Here is a 14,633-nt window from a genome sequence, read left to right on the forward strand (position 1 = left end):
ATACATACAACCCCTAATTTTCACCCTCTACGATCGGCCCCTATTTTTATTAATGTAGGTATATAGTTATTTTTATTGAAATAAAAATATTTTTCCTAGAATTAATATACATGGCAAAACAACGTTTGCCAGGTCAGCTAGTAATCTATACAAATTGTATTAAAAATCGATGAGATTTCGCTGTCAAAATATGACATGTTTTACGCTTACGAACACTTTATTTATTCATAAATATGGACGGTATTACCTACACTATTTTTCCACTCATAGTATTCTCATAAATACACGCGTCGAAGAGGAAATCGTTGTGCCACGCCGGTCCAAAGTTCTCACAACTTGGCTTCTAGCCAGCAATTCCTGCTATTTCCCTACTTTACTAATTTTACGCGAATTTATATTTAACCTTTTTCGTAGAGCTTTGTTAGCTGACCGTGAAATGCAACTGGTAATTTAGAAATCTTCCCAAATAACCCAAAAAGTCGATTTGACTTAAATAGTATTCAAGAGATATTAGATATCAAACCATTGTATGATTATTATTGTATTCAGTTAATTCAAATTTTCTGTTGCATTTATTGATTGAGAATTATTGTTACTATGCTATAAATATCGGTTATCGATTTACTAACTATCTTATTCCCAGCGCCATTCGTCGATCACGCCCATTAATGCAATATTAGAGTAGCGTGAACCGAGTTCAAACTTATTTTTTATGTAAGTGATAGCGCAAAAAAAAAAAAAAATACGCCGCCCATGGACACTCACTTTGCAGAAGGCTCGCAAGTGCGTTCCGGCCTTTCAAGAATTGGTACGCTCTTTTCTTGAAGGCATTGGTTCGGAAATACTTCAGTTATTTAAATGCATTCTGGAGATCACCTCACATTTAGAACCACCAACTGGCGTTCTGCAAAAGTATTTTACCGCAAAGGTAAGGGAAACAGTTTTCAGGTCTTGGGCCTGATGTTCGATTCCTATTCGGTCCAAAACAATTATGGTTAAGATTAAAGCACTTCGCTAACTTGCTTATAAAGTTTTCAGCCCATATACATTGTAGATTGCTACTCCCATACTGATGAAAGACTAGATTTTGTGTTTTTGTTTGTAATAAATCTATGTCTATGTATTTAAATTTATTTATCAAAATTGTCTTACGGCTATAACTAAGATAACAACTTTGTCGATGTGATTATTAACTACTAGGCTTAATAAATAATTTTAATCATAAACAAACGGATGTCTATATCTTTTAAGTCTGTACGTCACCCGCGTAACTCTGTGATCTGTGGTATCACGCCGCGGGCGCATGGCACCTTACGTCAGAGCGCGTCACAATCGAATGTCAGCCTTAACCCACCACGATACGATTAGCGAAATAACACTTGTGCAACGCATTTGTAATTTTCCAGTTGTTTTACGATATTTTTAATGTTTACAACATCTTGCTGAATCTCTGTTTTGTTCAGTTATGTGAGACATGTTGGTTTTTTAAGCCAGTTAGATGTGAGCTTTGTTGTACTTTCTATGTAGTATAGAAATACTCACATATCATAATATAAGCCAAAATATAAAAATTTCAGGTTGGACGTATATGTATTCCTATTAACTATGAATTTAAAAACAACGAATCATACTAATTCCGCGCCGTTATCACGAACAAAATAGCGCAAAAGTCGCGATAACTTAGCAGAACGAACGCGAGTCTATAAAAGCGGCGTGCTACTGATAATATTGCCCAGTGCGGATTGCACGGGCACACTGAAAACAACAAAACCAAATAACTAAACTTAAAAATACCGAAATAAAATGTAAGATACATTAAAATTCCTTTTGTAATTCGAATCTCGAAATCTTAAAGGCACGAGCCAAATCATATGATAACTAATCACTGCATTGATCTTGGAATTTCCAGTATATCAATTCCGGAAGTATGTGGCACGAGACATTATAATTTGTTAAGACTAGTTAAAAGTTAAAACATTGCTATGGAACTTAATCATCCCACTTCCGGTTGCACCGGATGCTAAACACTGAGTAGGATATCAATTGATGAAATCAAAACTTAAGTCATAAAGCAGTTTATTTAATCAGTCTCTCTTAGATGCCGTACTCTCGACCTCTTAAAGAAAAACAATGTTTTTCCGTAATTAAATGTTAATTGATGAAAAAACTTAATTGATTAATAAATCAAATTAGAAAATACACAGTTACGTGGTTGAAACGCTAGACATTACACAATGTCAACATGGCTACCCCTTTATCATTGAAATATGATTTCCGATCGATAAACAATTGTTATTTAAAGTTTTCCGAAAAAATTTACATCCCAGACACGTTTTGTTCAATTGTTATAAATGTATCAACATCAATATAATGTTATTTTTAATCTAGTTTTAGCACTACACATAAATACACATATATTTTGTACGTATTTTTTAAAGTATTGATTGACTAAAGTTTTGCAATCATTATTACTCCAGTCAAATTACGAAATAAATAAACATGAGCGAACACAGTTTGGGGATTTTGAGGATCGATAGGGGGGTGTATTCTGAGCATAAATTCCAATTTGAGGGGTTGTACTGAGGTCAGCTCAAGGTCATTTCGATGGAAACGCGTTTAATTCGATATCTCGAGAATGGTTAGTGTTAGGCGAAAAATTGTAGAGACCTTTTCTTTTCCTAACTAAATTTACTAACTTTTTTATTTGAAACTTTTTTTTATAACATTAATATTTTTCAAGTTATTACTCCCGCAAGGCAGAAATTTTCCTTTTTTTTCAATCTTTCGTCGTTTTCTCCCCAACCATTTAATTTAATTAAATTTTACCGATCATGGAAGTGTAGATCTTTTAATTATGAACAATTTTGTTCATAAACTTTTTTCCGTAATGCCAATACCTTCGGAGTTATAGATTACTTTACCGAGCGAAATCCGCGCCACTGTCGCAATATAAAAAGGTCAATCGATTAAACTATTTAAAAATTAGGTATTTAATTTAGGTAAATTTAAGTAAATTAACAATTAAAACTGTTTCACACATTTATTTATAGAAAAATATGTTATAAAATTCGGAATATTAAGCACCCGAGGTCGATGGAAGTGATATGTGAATATTCGTGGTCCTGACGGTATCGGGGCATACGTCGTCCTAAATTATCCGGAGCTGGTTTCAATGACATCGCTATCGGCTAATAATTACTGATTTATTATCATTATTAATCATATATTAAGATTAATAATTTACTGAGATCGATTGCGTGCAAATGCAAAACCAAATGCGGCAAAGCGTGCGAATGCAGAAAGGCCGGCCTCTTTTGCTCAGTGATTTGCACCAATTGCCAAGAGAACTATTGTTCGAATGTCGCGAACGTTATCGACGATGATGATCTTGACACAATGGACGAGGATGACATATGCCCCGATACCGTCAGGACCACGAATATTTACGAATCACTTCCATCGACCTCGGGTGCTTAATATTCCGAATTTTATAACCTATTTTTCTATAAATAAATGTGTGAAACAGTTTTAATTGTTAATTTACTTAAATTTACCTAAATTAAATACCTAATTTTTAAATAGTTTAATCGATTGACCTTTTTATATTGCGACAGTGGCGCGGATTTCGCTCGGTAAAGTAATCTATAACTCCGAAGGTATTGGCATTACGGAAAAAAGTTTATGAACAAAATTGTTCATAATTAAAAGATCTACACTTCCATGATCGGTAAAATTTAATTAAATTAAATGGTTGGGGAGAAAACGACGAAAGATTGAAAAAAAAGTAAAATTTCTGCCTTGCGGGAGTAATAACTTGAAAAATATTAATGTTATAAAAAAAAGTTTCAAATAAAAAAGTTAGTAAATTTAGTTAGGAAAAGAAAAGGTCTCTACAATTTTTCGCCTAACACTAACCATTCTCGAGATATCGAATTAAACGCGTTTCCATCGAAATGACCTTGAGCTGACCTCAGTACAACCCCTCAAATTGGAATTTATGCTCAGAATACACCCCCCTATCGATCCTCAAAATCCCCAAACTGTGTTCGCTCATGTTTATTTAACCCGTTTTTAGCCATAATTTGACTGGACTATATGTAAGTGGACTTAAAGACTATTTATAAATCGTAGAACCGGCTACAAATGTTCAGCTACGTGCTACGGGAATTGTCTATGATCTCCAAGGTCACATCGGTTGGAAGATTTCCTTAGAGTTATCATAATAGTAGGATTTCGATAAATATTTGTTTTATCTTTTCATCGGTACATTATCATGACATAAAAAGATCTTAATTAGATTAGTTTTATATGGCTGAATGAGTCTAAACATATTTTTAAGGTACAAAAACACAAAAGCTTTGTTTCAGATACTACGTAGTTAAATATCATATAAATATCTGTGAGATAAATTTAAATGGTAGCGTATTAATTAATTATTGCAATACCAACCTTTAGCCCGTCCTGCGAGAGCCACTTTGGTAACGTGCAGTGGGCGTGACAACGGCAGCACGCGTTGAATGCGTGCGCATGACGTCATCGCCGCGCCCGCGCTGCAACATTGACACACTGTCACTATACGCCAAGAATAAAATTACTCTAGGAATTCTTAGAACTTGTTGCCATAGTTTGTTATGAAAGCTTTAGTATTAAATAGTTTGAAAAATAAAAGTTTGTAAACATAAATACCAGTGTTATTAAATTGCAGAGCTTTGGCGTGTTTTTAATATAAATACAATACTAAATGTATTAAATTTTTTTACATAGATCCAGGTATCCGTCCTTCTTTGCCTGGGATTTTCCTTGTAACCAGACTGGAAAATTAAATTACATTAGTTTTAAACAAATGTGCAGCTATGACCTTCACTGGTTTATTTACTCGTATCTAGAACAATGTTCCATACTGTATTGTGTTTTGTCTGTAAATTGTAATCACTATGAGTGGTGTGTGATTGTAAAATTAATTGTAATGGAGACACCGATTGTTCGAACTCGGAAACATGTTATTATTATAATTATCTGGCCCATTCCCTTCCACAGAATAGGCGTGTTCCCAATAGAAAGTTTCAGCTCATGCAAACATTGAGCAAATTTTTTTAAAAAATAAATAGCGCAAACGCAAACGGACAGGAGGCTCACAAGTGCATTGCCGGTCTTTTAAGAATTGGTGCGCTTTTTTCTTAAAGTACCCTAAGTCAAATTGGTTCGGAATAACTTCAGTTGGCAGCAGGTTTCGCATAGTGGTGGTGCGACAAAACTAACATATTTAATTTCACTGTAATATATTAATATGCCTTTACGAATGAACGGCGGAAAATCTACGGCGAACTTTCCTAAAAGACTTTTAAATGTTTACACATAAAGCTATCCAGCGAATTACAAGAGCCGCATCTATGGAATCAGAACGCTCTTCAAACAAACGAAATTTAAATTGTAAACCTTTCTGTGAAGTCGGTTAGAATATAATTCACTACTGTTCAATTCGAATATTCGAGAAATTTGGCTATTTCTCTATTAAACTGTTGCCAAGGTTTTGTCATACAACAAAATAAATTGAATGTTACAATTTGCGTCTATTATTTGCGATAAAGTTATCTCATCCTGTTGAATGCAATGAGTAATTAATATAATTATGATGTTTATAAATACCATTTTTAATATAACTTACAGTCCCCTGTAACGGGGCAAATATTTCAATTTCAATGATCTTTTAACGACCTACCTAGACCATCTATAGGTCATAATATAACCCAGCAATTATGTAATTATGACAAATAAATGTAATATGAAACTAACTTGTCGAAATGGAGGGATAAATATATTTTAACATGGGTATAATATACCCTAAGGTACCTATATAAAACTTGTCAACTCAAATATAAACTAAATATAATGCTGAAGTTAGGCCAGTTAAAGGTGTGAAAAAAACGCTTTTAAAATAAATGTTATTGAAAATATTTCTCCTATAAAAGAGCTTATTTATTTATTTTTATTTATTTATTTAGTTATTAAGCTTACGGCATCACTCACAGTAATACTAATACAGTACTAAATCTACTAATTATTTTACAAAATCTTACATTTAAAATGTGTGACAATTAATGTAAACATAAGTTTCACAAAAAAAAAAATAGAAATTAAAAATACAATTAAAACATATACCTACGATAATACAAGCCCACAATTTAAAAAAAACAAGCTAGACATAATATACGACAAGTTTCGGTCGAGAAGTTTTATAATAAATAATTTAAAAATGTTATAAATATGAGCTTATTATACTTAAAGTATTTACTTTTAAATGTAAAATACCCTCTCAAAGCCAGAGTTTTTGCGCGTGAGTTGCCGGCCTATTAGAAATTTTTACGCTCTTTTCTTGAAGGACCCAACGTCGAATTGGTTTGGAAATACTTCAGTGCGTAGCTGGTTTTACATAGTGTTGATGCGCGTAGTTTTTAAGTGTTAATAATTTCTATGGATTGTACGAGATTTGAAAACATATCATGCATATATACTCGTAATAACAATCCTTAGGCCTTTGTTAGCATCTATGTCGTATATTTCTTACGTATTTTTATTTTCCTTATGTTCTTGGACGGACGTAAACATGATTATGATCTGAGTATTGGCCTTTCCTTGATGGCGTCATCGTGTTTTAAAATTCTTAACTTCCGAACGACATTCTAGAATTTTAAAACTTCACATGAGATAATTTAGAAAATTATGAATACAATTTCAATTGATACTCTATCCGGGGGATGATATGTCTTTGGTTGACGCAAGTAATATATAAATACTTGCGTAAACAAATGAAATTATTCATACATTTTACGATTACACTTTTATAACATACCCACGAGTATGTATAAAATTTACAGCCAGACAAAAGGTCTTGATGTTAGTAAGCACGTACTCGCCTAAGGACAAAGGCCAACACGCAACGAGTGGTTATCTTGGTACCTGTTATAAATAATAATAATAATCCAGTAGCTGTACTTATTAGTACATCTGTTTTGATCCAAAATTCAAAAATCATTTAATCACATGTACACTTATGACTTGTCAGTAAAGAAATACATATTAATGCTTCTATATATATTATGCTTCTATTCTTTATAGGCAAGTGGGAAAAATGCGTCCATTGGCGAATCTATGGATTTATTACTATCTCTGAGCTCCCATGGGAGTTTTTTTAGGTGTTCAGCCTAGATTTTTCCATCGGTAACCCGATGCTAGAATGGGCACTAAGATCCTAGGGTCCCAACGATCGATCGATGTTCGACACATGATATCTTATTATTCTTTCACTGATTGAACGGGTAAAAATACTTTGGTGCAGCGGAGGGTCAAACGAAAGAAAAGAAATTCGTGCCGAAAATCATTATGTATACAATACATAAGTTAAAAAATTGCATAATATTTACATGACACATTTCTTTATTATGTACATGTATTTAAAATGATTAAATTAATTACTTTATTGCATACACAATGAGTTTGAGACTTGCGCAATACTTACATAATTAATTTATCATTAAATACCATAGGCCGGGAGATAGTGACAAAAAATTGTGGGTCATTTGTACCAGTATGGCGGTTCTTCAGGGGTCTTATTACGCAATGAAAAAAAAAAAGATGGTCAGAACGCTGGTACCGACGGCCCAATCGCGTGGACGTTAGTCGAACTCGTCGGATTAATTAGGGTGTCAATCGATTTGTTCCACAAAAACCGACATACTGGTACAAATGACCCACTATTTAGTGTCACTATGTCCCGACCTACCACTAAAATACTACCAAATGTCGATTTACTAGGAATTATGTACTGTACACATCTTAAATAAAAAATAATTATTAATCTTAAGTTGTATGTTTTCATTAATGCAATTAAATAATCTTAAAATTGCATACAGCTAAGTGCGACTATATGTCACGTTGTTGACGGTTTGTGACATCAAACGTCACGCTCTCGTTTCGTGTTGGCTCACTTTACAAAAATAATCAGCTTATTACCTTTGTCAGTATGTTAATTTGATAAATTAGCCTGCAAGTGCATTGTATTATCTCTCGGTTTTTTATAATTATTGCGTACATAAAAACAAAAAACATACAGTTACCTTACCAACTCTACAGCTCTTTAATAGCGTCCTAGCCTTAAAAGGAAGTCCCACCTCTGTCACCCAAAGTATTTTGTCACGTAATTGGCGAGCGTGTAAGAATGACGAGCGTCAATCGTCACGCTTCCGCACCGTGAACAGTTCACCTGCGCAAAGCGTCACGAGGTATAGTTATGGGAATATATAATTATTGGTAATACTAGACTAGACCTGTCAGACAGTAGTTTATACTCTACGAATTACAGTTTAAGTCATTGAACACGAATGCTGTAATGCACTCCAAACGCCAAATAAAATAAGTAATATAATATAAAGCTTTTCATTTTTAAAGGTAGTAATTATAAGAAACGAGCAGTGTTGGCCTAGTGGCTTCAGCGTGCGACTCTCATCCCTGAGGTCGTAAGTTTGATCCCCGGCTGTGCACCAATGGAATTTCTTTAAGAGCATTTAACATTCGCTCGAACGGTAACGGAAAACATCGTGAGAAACCAGCTTGCCTTAGACCCAAAGAGTCGACGACTTGCCTATTAGAATAATAATTAGTTACAAGAAACATCTTTATTAGTGAGATGAGCAAATGTGTAATATTTATCAAATCACTTAAATTGTTTTTCAAGTGTATAGGTATGCGGTGTATGACACTGAAAAATTTAAAACAATGACGTGCGTCAATCGTCACGCATCCGAGTCGTGCACTCCCGCGCAAGTCGTCACGAGTGCATACGATTTAGGGATTTTCTATCATACATTTTGTACGTGATTTTATAAACGTTAACTGGGTACGTTTTTTCCTGAGGTTAGGCCTTAATTTAAAATTAAGGTAACTAAATTAGATAACATCTTAAAAATTTTAACGTATGCATACAGCTTAACTGTTTAATTATTTGATTAAACTTATATTACACAATATATTTTATTTTCATTATTAAATACTTGTTATTTTATTTCTTATAAGACACATTTAAATCTTTATGTTTTACAAAATATCTTTTACGACTTTTTAATAAATAAATAATTAATGTTAATAGAATAGTTATTTTCTATAATATGTTTATAAATATTCCCGATGCGTCATAATTGGCGGGAAAACTGAAGTGACGTTTTTTGTCACTACGCTGCCTCGTGGACAGTGATGACTGGATTGAATGTATTTATTATTAATATGTAGAAGCGGTGACAAGTGACAGCTATTCACTGAGCTGTTAGTGACGATGAATGAATCGATAAAAGTTTAGAATGTTTCTTATAAGACAATGAACCTAGAGGATTTAAATAGATAATTATTTTGACAAAAAATAAATGGATTTTCTGGCTCCAAACCACACACGATTTATATGACTGAAGACGCTTCATTATGTCTCACTTATAAAAAAATACTATGAATATTTATTTACTGGGTTCTTGTGGTAATACCAAAAACAATTAAGCGGTGACCCGGATTCACCTACCGTCTCGCCTTGCTAAGCACGGCAAGCTTCTTAGAGGATAATTTAGCCTTCCCTTCCAAATGACCGCGAAACTGACCGATGCTGGCTGTGGCTACAAGGAGGAGTAGTGACAAAGGGTATTTTTTTAATAGAAAACGCGTAAACTTGTGTCTTCTTGGGGTTTAATTGGATTACGTCGACCATAGTCTACACGTAGCAGAGTTACGACCTCAGACAATTTTAATGATTTAAGGCATATAAATGCTAATTTAATACTGTAATTACGTTTCGACATTTCAAGTGAATATCAGAATTATATCGTGGTCAGCAAACAGTTTGCAATCGAATATGTGTTGTTTGTTTGCTAATTATTAACTCCAACATTGAATTCGCTATTTCAGCCCTGCGATTCTGTAACTCACTTTTCGAACTCACACAACGGTTTTCGCATCGGCGGTCGCTCTCAAATCAGTCGTGAAGCAGTCATTTTATGATTTGGCATTCTGATAAACAATAAACTACAAGCTCCCACCTTTTCAGAATGCCAAATGCAGCAGTAAGTAGTAAGTTTTCGGATTAGATTTTTCTAGCTCATACTGAAGAGTTCTAAAAAATTCATGGGTTCATTCAATTGGCGGCTATATAGGCCTCTCCTGGACCATCGTGCCCTTTAATAGGCCGCATATCACTTGGTCAAACAACTGTCCACTTCTGTATAAAAGAATCAAGTATCTTTGTTCTTTATTACATAAAATTCAGTTACACGTTCTCTATTCTCTATTAGTCGGGAATAAACATGATAGAACCTCGCATTAATGTGTATGTGCATGTGTTTTTTCTAATTATAGACCCTACCGAGTTAGGCCCTTGAGACTGCGACTGATTGAGCCTATATTTAGAACAATTTGTCCATGAGTTCATGTATGACCTGTGACCTAATTAGCTTGTTTACTTTTCTTCTGCGTCATGCAACACGATTTGAAAAATCACTTTTGATATCGTTTTTTATATCGAGAAAATATATTATTTCACGGTAATTAAGTTAAACAATTAACGCATTGGTTTATGTATGGTAGTTGTATAGTTTTAAATATATAACATATTTTTTCCCTTATTCAAGATTTAGAACATTGTATTAAGTCTTACTGAAAGTGACTGAGTTTTTAAAAAAATAGCTCTTCAGATTGGCTTCTGTGTCACGTAAACTTTGAAAATATATACATATAGATAATTCTTTATAAATCTTCGACCAAACGTTTTCGTTTCGAAATTCGACTGTTTTTCCTCCGAATTTCTTTACAAATCCGACTGTCATGGGTATTTTAATTTTTTTGTTGTTAATATAACCCACGACACTTACAAATAAAGACTCTCACAAGAGTTTGGTTCTGTTAATTAAAGCATTCTACAATCTCACGAAACTTACTTCTTGTTAAGCCTTTCAAATACTGGTGGCTGTCAGTCTCTTGGCTGCCTTAGCGTTGACTTGTCTTGTACTGATGCACCAACTCTTCCGCAGTCGCAATACGCGTCCACTTTTTACCGTTGCGAAGTCATGTTATTTTCCTTCTACCAGCACGCCGTTTAGCCTGGATTTTGCGCATTATTAGTTGGAGGTGGTAGCTGTCATGGCGCAAGACGGATAATACTAGTATAGAAAAAATAGATTATTATCTTCCTTTAACAGTTCACTCTAACGTGTTATAAGTTATTCAATATTTCAGAAATATGTAACATATTTCGGGTATGTGTATGTGTTGAATGTGGTTAAATAATGTATATGGAAGGTTGGTTATACCAGTAGAAATCATCTATGGGTACACTGTAGGATAATTGGCATGACTATTGTCTAAGTAAGGACATCTCGGTCAGTTATTAGGTAGCAAGATAAAAAGCAAGTTGAAGAATTATTTTTATATGCATTTGTCGCTCTCCTAACAAGAATGCTATTTTTACTTAAATACAAACCACAGTGGATTTAAAATGTAATTGTAGTAGATTTGATTGTATTTTTCTGTATAATTAATAATGTTTTATATTGAAATCAAAATCATAAAAAATTACATTCTTTACATTAATTGATTTTGATCTCTGGTATATTTAGAATCGTTTTAATTCCAGTGGCTACAACCTCTGTTCCCTGCCTTATATTCCCATACAAATATATTTGAATCAAAACGCCAAAATACTTGTTTTCATTGTATTGACTAGAAAACCTTGACCAAGTGTGAACTCAGCAACGTATAATATAACAATCAGGGTCAATGAATACGTAAAATTCTTATTATAAAATCCTAATATGCCATTTATTTATACTCAAGACCATAAAATGTTATGCACCGCACAAAAAAGTACAATACGAAATTACTGCGAGATGAATAAAAATAATAATGTTTTTTACCTCTTTACAATATTGGATTGTTTACATGTTGCAGGTCAATACCAGCTACAACTGTGAGAAGCTGGTGCCTATAAAAATTAATAAGACTATAGAAGTCCTAGTAACGGGTCACCATCCTTCCATAGCGGACAGAAAATATACAAAGAGATGACTACATACTATGACTAAACTAAAGTTACAAATAATAACTAATAAATAAAACTAAAGCATGAGTGGTTGAGAGTGTGGAAATATGTTTAAGGGTGTGTGAATCAAACGTGTGTGAATGCATTTAAAAGTCTAACTCAAATGGCTATGGAATATGGATACCAAATTTTATGTTGCATCGTAATCAAGGCTCTTTAGAAATTTAGAAACAGCTATTTTACATTTTTTTTTTTACTTTTAATACCTAAGGATGAATTAATTGTTCAAAAAATGTGCCAAGAAAAAGAGAATGTTAGTTAGTGTGATGGGGTCAAACTTTAGTTGGAAATGTTGCTTTAAGATAGAATATGTCTTATTGTGAGGACACAGGATTTAGGCAGCATTTGTGAAAAGCTCAATTTAACCTTATAGTAGGAAATTAAACTTTATTAATAAGCCTAGAATACGTATCTAAGTTGGGGGAGAGTCTTATATATATACACATTTTTGTTTCAAATCTGTCTCTGACTAAAATTTTGTAAAAGTTAGACGGATGCATGATCTAAACTAACAATGAAGAAGTCATATAACATTATAATTTAAAAGAGATTGCGTTTAGTATATATCTCTCCACGTTAACATTTATTGATATTATTGGCGATTTAGTGAAATCCAACCATTCTTGAAACGGTTGATCTTATGAAATATTAATTAGTCCACAATTAATTCAGTGGTGGATGTTTATTATCTTCGAAATTTATAAGTATATTCGTGCTTTACAATTAAATAATCGATTTAAAGATGGTCTAATTATCATTTTGACGTCTGAAATTTGTAATTTGACGCGTCTGTCATTATGCGCGCTAAAAATCACACATCATACTGATAGGAGGAAGTTTTTTGGCCGGGCAAAAATATTGTATAACAGGGTGCTGACTCGTTAAGTCCCTTTCTCAAGTCAAGGCCATATTATAGAATTTGGACTGTACACGATTTGCTCACTACTACATATATTATTAAATTCACTTCTTTTGCTGCAATACTATTTAGAACGAACGTTAAATTAATTCCATGTACCTACTCACTTAACGGTCTTTGAGAGTTCACCATAAAACTTAAAGCCCGATTAGGTAACGTCAGATTTAATTGAAAGAGATAGTTTTCTGGAGATTTTTTTTGTTGCCAATAACCGAATAAACCATGAGGTTTATTCGGTTATTGGTAACAAAAAAAATCTTAATGAGTTTTGAAAATATTAGGTATCATGGTCATAGTTTGAAATGTTTTTAAAGGCCGCCCTATTTAATAGGCAATAAAACTATGAAATATCTATTAACCATGGCCTTCTATTTGTTTCCGGTGACATAGCTAAAGTTTGACCTAGGTTAGTTGTGATGTGACAATAGATGTCTTGTCAAGGATGTCTTGGTAATTTGTCAAAGCATTTATGACAGCTTACACATATTATCTCTATCAGTAAATCGTAAGTAGTAAAGGGTTTGGCCCATTTGGGCCCTCCCATATTTCCCTCCAAAAATTTCGATCCCGCGCTTTTTTGAAACGCCATATAATTTTAAGGACGAGTCGTTCATATATTACTTATTACCAAATATTGTACAAATATTATAGTTGTTGTTAAAGACAGCTTTATAAATAACGGAATCAATTTAAATCACATCGGTTAAACCAAAGGCAATTTACTTTAATTGTCTATGGTTAAACGGAAAGATGGGTTTTGTTATTGGGATTTGACTAGAGATCCAGAGACCTATACTGGAAAACCATCCCACAGCTCGCCAGTTTGCACGAAATGCCTAGAGTAGCAGACTATGGAAGACTTCCTGCCATCGAAGTGGGATGATACCAGCCTTGCGATTCTGTAACTTGCTTTTCGAACTCTCACAGCGGTTTTCACAGCGGCGGTCGCGCTCAAATCAGTCGTAAAGCAGTCATTTTACGATTGTCGATGCCAAATCAAAATTCGAAAAGTGAGTTACAGAATCGCAAGGCTGGAAATATTATTGTGCATTTTAAAGGAAATTTGAATATTTAATTCTTAATATGCGTTTGTTTCAACTCCTGTTGTTGTCCAATTGTTTACGCATTTTCCTCAACAAAAGTATATTTAAAAATGTATACTCACTAGAGGTTTATAGGGGTTTAAAGGTATAAAATCTATCTCTCCAGTAAATTTACTGAATTTACTATAAATGTAGTTAATTAAAAAAATGGACCTCTCGAATTTCTCTCATTAATGGAATATTAACCTTGACAATCATGGAAACAGGAATGTTATTAACCGAATTTGTTATGGCATGTTATCTTAGGAAGTGTTCGCTATCAAGAAAGTGTGACGTCACGTACACAACCGCAAGGCGTGGGCACCGCGTGTTAATATTGTGACTGTAATGGATTTCAAGTTTTAGCTATTATTAAGAGGTCAATAAACAGGATATGTTATATTTTTGTGAAAGATAAAATTAATTAAATTAATACCGTTTATTGAAGTGAAATGCATTTTAAAGGACACAATATTCGTTTATGAACCATCCGTTAGTCGTGATT

The sequence above is a fragment of the Pieris napi genome, chromosome 7, assembly GCF_905475465.1.
Source record: "Pieris napi chromosome 7, ilPieNapi1.2, whole genome shotgun sequence".
NCBI classification, from domain to species: domain Eukaryota; kingdom Metazoa; phylum Arthropoda; class Insecta; order Lepidoptera; family Pieridae; genus Pieris; species Pieris napi.